Here is a 10,261-nt window from a genome sequence, read left to right as displayed (position 1 = left end):
AATAACAAGATCATGGCATTTGCAGGCAAATGGATGGCATTAGAGCAGATTATGATAAGTGAAGTTAGCCAATCCCTAAAAAACAAATGCCAAATGTCTTCTCTGATATAAGGCGGATGACTCAAAATGGGACAGGGAGGAAGAGCATGAGAAGAAGGCTACCATTAAATAGGGAAGAGAGGTGGGAGGGAAAAAGGGAAAAGGGGAGTTGCATGGAAGATGGAAAGAGAACCTCATTATTATATACAATACATATATGATGTTGTAATGACAAAAAGAAAAAAAAGTGTGTCACATTACATTGGAAAGAGAGAAAGGATGTGAGAGGAGGGGAGGGGTAATGAGGATAGGAAGGACAGCAGAATAGAATAGACAAAATGATTGATGTATGTACATTCCATGAATGTATTATATGTCAAAATACATTCTGCTATCATGTATGACTAATAATAAATAAGTAAGTAAGTAAGTAAATAAATAAATAAATAAATAATTCTCTCTCTCTCTCTCTCTCTCTCTCTCTCTCTCTCTCTCTCTCTCTTTAAAAAAAGAGAAGAAACATTAGTTTGGCAAACTTGAAATATAGGAGGTTTTAACCAGAAATGGGGATGTTTGTGCTGTTGTTTCTGGTAGTATATATGGGGATTGATGACACTACCTGGAGTCTGTACAGCTACATTAGCCTGGGGTTTCAATCTCCCTGCTCACGCTGTTATTATTAAGGTAGGAGCTTACCTTCTTTTGATACAGATTCGTGTGAGTGTTAAAACAAACCTATGGATTGATTTATTTAGAAAAAATATTGTGATTTGGCTGTTTCTTTGAATGTTAATTTATATAAGAGAAAAAATATTTTCTCCAATAAAATTCAGTTTATATTGTAAAAATGTAACTATCACAGATGATGAAGGGATTAGTTAAAGTACACTTTTGAGATCTTACTGTATTTGCCCAATTTCAGTATTCAGCTCTTCAGGATTATATTTATGTATACTTATGTAAATTTTTATTAACTTTTCCTTATCTAGGGAACACAAATATATGCTGCAAAAGGAGGCTCCTTTATTGACCTTGGAATTTTAGATGTCATGCAGATATTTGGCCTAGCTGGACAACCACAATTTGACAAATTTGGGGAAGGAATCATTATAACAACACATGATAAACTCAGCCATTACCTCACTCTGCTCACTGAACAAAACCCAATTAAGAGTCAGTTTCTGGAAAGTCTTGCAGATAACCTAAATGCAGAGGTAAGATCTGATCAGCCATAAGTTGGGATAGAATTGTCAGCTTTAAGAATAACGATAAAGGTTGAGTTGGTTTTTGCTTTGTAGTATTTAGGTATACAGATTATGCTATATAGTCATAAGACAAAAGAGGCTAGGGTGGTGGGGGGCAATATTGTTGATTAACTCACAGCAGTATAAATGTAGACAACAATACTGACAGGAACTCATTGTTAAATGATCACACTTGCAATCTATGAGGTTTTGCTATAGATCAGAAATACAATCCAAAGTTTACAAATCAGGGAAACAGAAATAGCAATAACTGATATGTTTAGTGCTCAATTGATGATTAATATTTGTATGAAGTTTTTCTAAGGTTTATGAAGCTTTCTTGTCTTTATTAGGTCATTTGATTATCTTTGTTATGTAAAATGTGATTGCCTAAATTGAGCAAGAGTATAATGTTTTATTTCAAATGTGTGTGTGTAGGCATGTGGGAGTGTGTGAGGGGAGACTTTAATAATAGGATTTAAATAATGGACCTGGAAAGCATAGGTAACATCTCAACTGGTAAAGAAAATAAACATTTTTACAATTTAGAGTATATATATCAAACTTTCAAATGAATGTCCAAAATTAAGTGCAATGTTTTCATGACATTTTTAATGACTGCACAAGTATTCAACACTTTCCTACCTCAGTATCCTTTTTTTTAAAGTTAACTCAAATAATTTAGGTAATTTAGCTAAGATGTAAATATTGAATAAATGAATGAAATATTCACAATCATATTTACAATCAAATATTACTTATTGTGTGTATGTCTATCTGGTGTACTTCTTAAACAGCCTATAGATATTCTATTCGGGTTATTTACAAGAATCTTTATGGAGAATGAAAGACACACTCTACATTATGTAGTTCTTCTGTTAAGAAGCATATAGTCCAATCTGTATACGGGATAAAATTGGGAGTTCATAACTCATTTGAATCAAACTGTGAAATATGATGTATGAGGAACTATGTAATGTTTTGAATGACCAACAATAAAAAAAAAAAAAAAAAAAAAAAAAAAGAAGCATATAGTCCAAAAGGAGAAAAAAAGACATGGAAAGAAAATGACAACTTCCATAGAAGTACTTGGTAGAAGGAGAAAATATGTTTGAACTGGGGCTATCAAAAAAGGCTTTTTTCATGATGATAGTAAACTTAGTCTGAGTTCAGAGGATAGATAAGTTTTGGAAGATAAGTTTGAAAGTAAGAAAAAAAAGCATGAAGAGCACTGGTTTACCTTAACAAAATTACAGGACAACAAAAAGAGATTAGAAAATAAAATTTGACTCCAAAGAAAATATTATCATAGCTCAATTTTGGTCCTCATTGCCTACCCTGATGACATGGTGTAAGTAATTAGGTCTGGGCCAAGAGTGTTTATAATGGGATAAAATCTATTACTCTAAAGTGATGGTAATAGTAGCATAGGCTAGAAACTGCTGGGTGCTTCATGTACATTCTCTTATTCTGTCAGACCTGCTAAGTAGATATTATACTCAGAGAGACGTGTAACTGCCTAGGGTCACTAAGTTATAATTTTTAGAAATAACATTCAAACTGTGGTCTATTTAGCTCTAACCAAGATATTTTCATTGTTGCTTAAGACTTCCGTAATCTTATTAAAAATGTAATAAGTTAAAAAAAATACATTACCCTACATTAAGATTCTCCCTTCTTTTCTTCTAAAACCTGAACTAAACATTTTCCAAAATGGTAGCCATAATTTCTCTTAACATTTACAGTAAAAAAGAAAAAATAATCCTGTTTTTCTAAAATTTAGCTTAAAGAGCATGTCAAGGAATACTAAATCTTAGCACACCTAGAATTGGTTCTTGATAGTTTTTGTAAGTGGTAGTCACAATGTGTTGATGTTATTATGCAGAAGACACAAAGTAAGTAAAACAATGCTCTTTACCTCAGGGAACTCTTTCCTGGGGACGAAAAAGTAGCACCAGTTAAACTGTGTGATCTAGCCCTGCATACAAAAATAGCCCTTAAGTTCATCTCATATTAATTAAAGTACTTGCTAGAAATGTCATTTTCAGAAATATCAACACACTCTGAGCACAATTCCATTTAGTGATATAAAGGTCATTTAAATATTGGAACATATAGATTGAAAATTTTTAGTTATTATTATGAAGTATAGCCATTGCTAAACTTGCTCATATCTTGGTTTACTGGAGGAGCTCCCTGTTACAGTAAATTTTCCTGTTAATGAAACAAACTCCTTTAAATTATAGTTGAATGTGAAATTAAACTTAGTCATCTGTACACATCAAGTGTGAAATTGGTTTATAACATAAATCTGTGCTGCATTCTTAAGATAATAGATTTGTAAGTCCTTAGCCTGCAAAAAAATCTTCGCAAGACTCTAAAATATCACTAATCAACATAAAGATTATGTTAGGATAGTAGTGTTGCCTTTATTAATATATTTGATTTCATGAATATCAATTTTGACCATGAGTTTAGAAAAATTGGAGAAAATATTTTATGAAGTATAATTTAATGCAAACATTTTATGAGACATCTTTGCTGATTGATGCCTAATGGGGCTGACTTCATAATGCTAAAGTTGAGAAGTAACAAATCCCTTTCCTATAAAGAGCCACTTAATTTTGCACTGTGAGAAACACTGATATATGTATTTCAGGCTAATTAAAATGTATTCATGTTTCTTAGTGTATACTCTGTTCTAATCCCTATATTCCATACTTTATAACTTTGTTAATTATTCTATATCCTAACATATACATTCTTTGTGTACACAGAGTTCTTGTCTCTTCAGGATGTTGTACCTATACTGGCTCTTGAGTTAAAACCTCCACAGTCTGACTACCCTTCCCACTTCTGATTCTCATTACTCCTCAACATAGGCCTTCTGCCCTAGGAAGCTATTACTCTACTCACTTCACTTAGAAAGGCCCAATTTTCTTTTTTATGAAATATAGATGCTCTCATTGTGAAAATTCAATAAGTGCCTATTCCAAGTTGGTAAGCAATATAGTATCACTATTTTCTGATGATCCCTTCATATGTATCCCTACTTAAGCAGTATATATATATATATATATATATATATATATATATATAATTAAAAATTATACTCATGATTATATTTGCTTATTTAGTTTCTAAAAACTATATAAAGTTGATAGAAACTATATGAATGGTTTTAACTAGTTTTTTAAAACACACATATAGTAAAAATAAATAAGATAACCTTAAAGACTAAAGTTTAAATAGATAAATATTAAGTGACACTTGAATCTGATTTCTGAATTACCAAATTTGGAGTTGATTTTATTATTGTTAAGGAAGAATTAATTTTAATACACTATACACTAATGTCATTTTTACATGTTATATTTTTGAGTATCTGGTATGTGCTAGACTCTGTGGATGTTGGGCTTCTATTTGTCATCTTAATTACTTATACATGTCTCACCTCCATGACTAGAGAAGTGAGGTCAGGGACCATACTATTTGTTACCATACCCATTGTACCTTAAATTATATACAGGCTTTTTAGTGATTTGTTATGATTATGGAGATAAATGAATAAATTTCAAAAAGCGAGAGTATGGAAAAAAAATATTTGTTTTATGAAAGGCTCCTGTATCAGACAGCCACTAGGCGACAGCAAATATTTTCAAGAAAATTTTTAATTTTGTCACTAGTTGGCATTCAAGGATTAGTCTCAAAGTAAGGTGTACCATTACATTTATTTTTTCTGGATAATCTCTTCCCTTTTAATGAATTTTTAGAAGATTTCCATTACATGATCTAATTTTTGATACCTACTTTTTCTTCTAATCTTATAACTAATAGAAATAGGTAATTATTGATGTTTATTTGATAAGTCTGATTTTTAAATTGTCCTTTATAAAATTTTTGTCTCTTGAGATTTGTATAGTATTTTAAAAGAGCATCATAAGGTCAAAACGGAATGAATATAGGTTGTTATTTTAAAGTAATAACGTAAAGTAATAAGAGAATATAGGTCACTATAAAGGAATATATGGGTTATATGACAATACATTTTTGACTTGCAAATAATAAAATCAGAAATAGGTGAGACTCTCAGCTATTTATCCGTATCATCAAACTAGTTTTATTTACCTAAGCAGACTGGAAAAACTGTTTAAACATCCTACACAACTCTCTTATTGGCTTAATTTTAATTCTTACTGCTTTTCATTTTCTGAAAAGCTTTACAGTTTACATTTAGGATATGTACTTATTTACTTATAGTATGGTAGTATGGATGGCTTGGTCATTTTTAAGTAAACTAGTATAAATTTAGAAGCAAATAGGCAGAATCTTCTTATGTTTTTTTTTTTTTTTTTTTTTTTTTTTTTTACTTTTGGTTGTCCCACTTTTTAAATAACAAATACTATGATGTAATATTACAGTGAAAATTATATGCTGCTGTATCTCATCTTCAATTCACTCAAAGTAGCTAAATGTACAATTTTTTGTTGTTGTATTTTGTTTTGTTTGGTGCTCAGGATTGAACCTAGTACCTTCTGCATACTAATCATGTACTGTACCACTCCCAGTCCATCTACATTTTTATTTCACAATAAAAGTTATATAGAATTAAAAATTATAATACAGTGACTAAATCAAACATGAAGATTTTTATTTTCTTCAATATTAGTACAAAAATGGCACCATTTGTTTTCCTTTTTTCCCCCTCCTGTGAGTAAAAAAAAAATGGGTTCAGGAACAAATTTATAGCTGTCAAGTTTCACAACTTTGGTTAATTGTTAAAGTAAAAAGGATACTTTAAGTAAAAACAGAATTACTTCCCTTGCCTAAGGAACTATTTTAAGAATACATCTCATTATAATTCTGAATTAATATTCTTATCTAATCATGTCTTTCTCTTTATTACACAGATCTTATATTTATTGTTGTGTTCTAAATTATTAACCTTTGTTTTTATTTAATAAATATATTACAAATCACTTCAAATGCTATATTAAACATTATATTTCCTTTCTGAATATAATCTAAACAATCATCCAATGATTACTTTGGTTCAAATGTTTAAATATCATATTTTCCCATTGCTTGTTTTAAAGTTTACCAATTTTAAAAAACACCCTATTCTTGTATGATTTTGAAAGCATAAATATTAATATGTCTAAATACCAATAAATTTGCTTTGGTTTGTGCAGAAATAATTGCATTTTCCATTATACACATATTGTATGTTTATACTGGCAGTCCTCTAAATGAGTATCTCTAAAGGTAAAAACTACCATTGTACCTTCTATGGTTTTATTGATGACAGTGCGCAGAATCAGGATAAAGATCGACAGAATTACTATTTAATTATTTTTTAAATAATGTTGAGTTTTATTTTTTAATCTTTATTCATTTTGTTTATTTTTTTATGTGGTGCTGAGGGTTAAGCCCAGTGCCTCAAATGTGCTTAGACAAGTGCTCTCCTACAACCCCAGCCACATATTTTGTTATTTTTATTCTGGTACACCTAAATTTAAACATACTCAGTAGTTTTATAAATATAAAATGAAACTAAAACAAAATGGATACAGAATATGAAAAAGAATTAACAAATGTCAAAAATGTCCTTAATGCTATGTAGAATTAAAATCCATACAGGGAAAAACAATCAAATGTCATCATTGAGTAAGTTCAGTTTGGGAAGATAGCATTTCCAATGTATTATTCTCAATGAAATAAAGAGGACTGCTGTTTTCATTAACTGCGAAGTCATTTCAATGATTGTGCTTACCTACTTTCAAATGTGGCACAATGATCTATTTTGAAAACTTAATTTTTGGCAGAATGGCCTTTGCTGTAATGTTTATGTTTGACTTTAATGCATTCCTTTAATTTCTGTTATATTTTTGATTTGCAGATTGCTCTGGGAACAGTCACAAACGTGGAAGAAGCAGTGAAGTGGATAAGTTACACTTACCTTTATGTATGGATGAGAGAAAATCCATTAGTGTATGGCATCAGTCACAAATCTTATCAGGTAGAAAACTCAAACTCATTTATTAAAAAAAAAAACCTCAAGCCTTGTTTTTGGTTCTGTAATCCTTTCATGATGTGAGGATAAATATTTGCTACTGTTGCCTCATCTGAAAAGAGTTATGGACCTAGAAGAAAAATAAAGATCCTTAATCATTTTTTAAAATACACTAAAAAAATTAAATTTGTTTCTTGTAATTATTTTCCTTTATTTAAATCTCTTTTCCCATTAATAATGTTGATATTTGTATCATTCTATTTTTCAGAATATTTCTGTTAGATGCTAATATTTCACCATGAGTTTTTACTCTGGTACATTTAGTTTTAGAAATAGCCAGATATTAGGAAACATATAGACCATTTTTAAAAATAGGCTTGTTATATACAATCTACTCCTCCTGTCATGTCCCTTCTATGCCCTATAGTGAAATTAAAGATAGCATTAAAGCATTATTGTCTTAACAGTTTAAAGTTTAAAGTCAGTTTCATGATTCAATGTGTGTGCATAGACAGAGAATTACATACACGTGATAGCAGGTCTTCCTATGAGCTTTATAGTTGTGTGGTCCATGTGGCTTACAGATCTTGTCTTTTCTTTAGAACTCTGCTTTATATACTGTAAATGCTTCCTAATTAGAGATAAAATTCAGTTGTAATGTAATAAAAACATTATTTCACCATCTTCATAGGATATTTACTTCTGTTGAGTCAAAATTATCAAAGAGGTTGAGTGTAACTCAAAATTATAGTTTTTCTCTATTTACCAATATATATACACACAAATATTGTATTGATAAATACACATACATATGCATTGAATGTGTGTGCATGTATTGGTAAATATATATATATAATGTGCATTTGTTATCAAAGCAATTGCCAAACTTTTGGCGGTTTTCTTTCATTTTTCCTTTTCTTGTACAGTAGATTTTGCCATGGAAGAGTTTAAACTTAAGACTTAGGGGGGAAACATTAAGAATAGTAGTAGCAACTAGTTCTGAAGCTGGTAATCTGAAATTCTTAGGTTTTCATACTTCGGTCTTCTTTACATAGAATTCCACTACTTTTCTGCTTCTCAGTTAAAATATGTGCTGATCTTCAAATGGATGTCTTATTTTATAAGCAATTTATAACTGCATTATAATCTGTGATTTCATACATTTTTATATTTATTAATTTTTAACTGGTACTCTACAGACACACATAAAGGTGGGAATCACTGTGGGTTATTCATACATGTGCATAGAATAATTTGGTCAGTTTCTTCACTCAGTTCCTCCCTTTTCCATCCCTTCTCCCTTCCCTCTGTACCCTTTATCTACTTCGCTGATCTCTGTTCTATTTTCATGGGACATTGCCCACCCCCTTTCTCTATTTTTTTAGTTCCTTAGTTATCTCTTACTTCCACATGAGATAAAACATAAGGCCTTGACTTTTTGAGTCTGGCTTATTTCACTTAGCATGGTGTTCTCCAGTTCCATCCATTTGCCAGCAAATGCCATAATTTCATTCTTCTTTATGTCTGAATAAAACTCCATTTTGTACATATACCATATTTTCTCCATTCGTTCATATGTTAATGGGTACCTGAACTGGTTACATAACTTGACTATTGTGATTTGTGCTACTGTGACCCAGCAATCCCAACAGACCTTGCACTTTTTAAATAATGTGTCTCTAAATGTTCTCATCACAAATATGATCGTTGTGAGAATAGTCAAAGGTACAATGAAAATTTTCTGAAGCACTAAAATTAAACAAGTACATGTATTTTCATGGGTTAAATATCCCATGGAATAAGATAAACACATCAATTGATTTTTAAGTATTAGGTTAATATCAAAAGTTTTTTTGCTGTATAATGAAAACTTTAACATAGTTTTCTGGTATTTAAGAAAGAGGAATTTTGTTTCATTCCAGGATTCATAGTTTTACTGAATTTACAGTTCTATATCTTAACTTTTTCTTTTAACTTATATGTTTTGATTTTGTTGCTCTGTAAATTTGTATCTATAGAATTCTTATAGACAAAAACAAATCAAGTAGTTTGGACCTGATATATATAGTATCACTTATAGCAAATATTTGCTGATAATACTCTTGATGCTATGTTACTTATCTGCGGTTGGTTTCCTTTTGCCTAATTTTTCTGATTTTTAAAACTTTTTTAAGCTGCCATAAAGATCTAAGTTAAAACAAATGGTGGAAGTATTAACTCATTAGATTTCTAAGGAGGTTTACTACTTCTCCAACACCCCATTAAAGGTCATATTTTATATTATTGCTCATAACAAGAGATTAATCTTCAAGACTTAGATGTGCATGGTTGTGCACTTGTACAGTATGGTTGTGCATGTATATACATAGCAAAAAGAATATTTGTTAGTATTTTGTATTGAATATCAATTTATACTTAGAAAAAATTATAATAGTTTTAAAACTATATAAAAGTTCACTGTCAACTTCATTTTATTCTTTGCTTCTATTATTATTATAGACAAAATGGATTTTTCCACCAACAGTTGTGAAAATTACTAAAACAATAGAATTGTATTTTTAAGGGGATAACCATTCATTTATTTTACCTTTGACAGGGGAAAGCATTTTTGCCATCATATCTCCAAATGACTGATAAAATAGAAGTATGATTTGGTAATTTAAAGTGCCTATTTAAGTGTGGGAATTAGAAGATGGTATTTTTTTTCCTTATACCCGATTCCCTGTGTCTATAACCTTAAAGATTATAAGACCATGGAAGAATAATATTGGTATCTAAAGAGACTGTACAGATTGATAGTTTTATTATCCAAAAAGACTATGTAGATTGATAATTTTAATGAATTTTAAAGCTTTCTTTATTTAATCAAATAAAATATTTTGTAGTTGTTTCTTAAATGTATAGAATGTACTTCAGAATTTATAATTGAGAAATCTCTGATCAGCAGCTTCAATACTGGGTATAT

At 30.1% G+C, this 10,261-nt stretch overlaps 1 pseudogene; it reads left to right on the top strand.

Moving 5' to 3' along the window:
- The first annotated feature begins 648 nt into the window (after positions 1–648).
- Positions 649–10,261, top strand: part of LOC144252162 (activating signal cointegrator 1 complex subunit 3-like) — a 43,481-nt pseudogene continuing 33,868 nt past the window's right edge.

This window comes from Urocitellus parryii, unplaced genomic scaffold, assembly GCF_045843805.1.
Source record: "Urocitellus parryii isolate mUroPar1 unplaced genomic scaffold, mUroPar1.hap1 Scaffold_37, whole genome shotgun sequence".
Classification (NCBI taxonomy): Eukaryota; Metazoa; Chordata; class Mammalia; order Rodentia; family Sciuridae; genus Urocitellus; species Urocitellus parryii.
The sequence above is the reverse complement of the archived record's forward strand: the minus strand, read 5'-3'. Positions and strand labels throughout refer to the sequence as shown.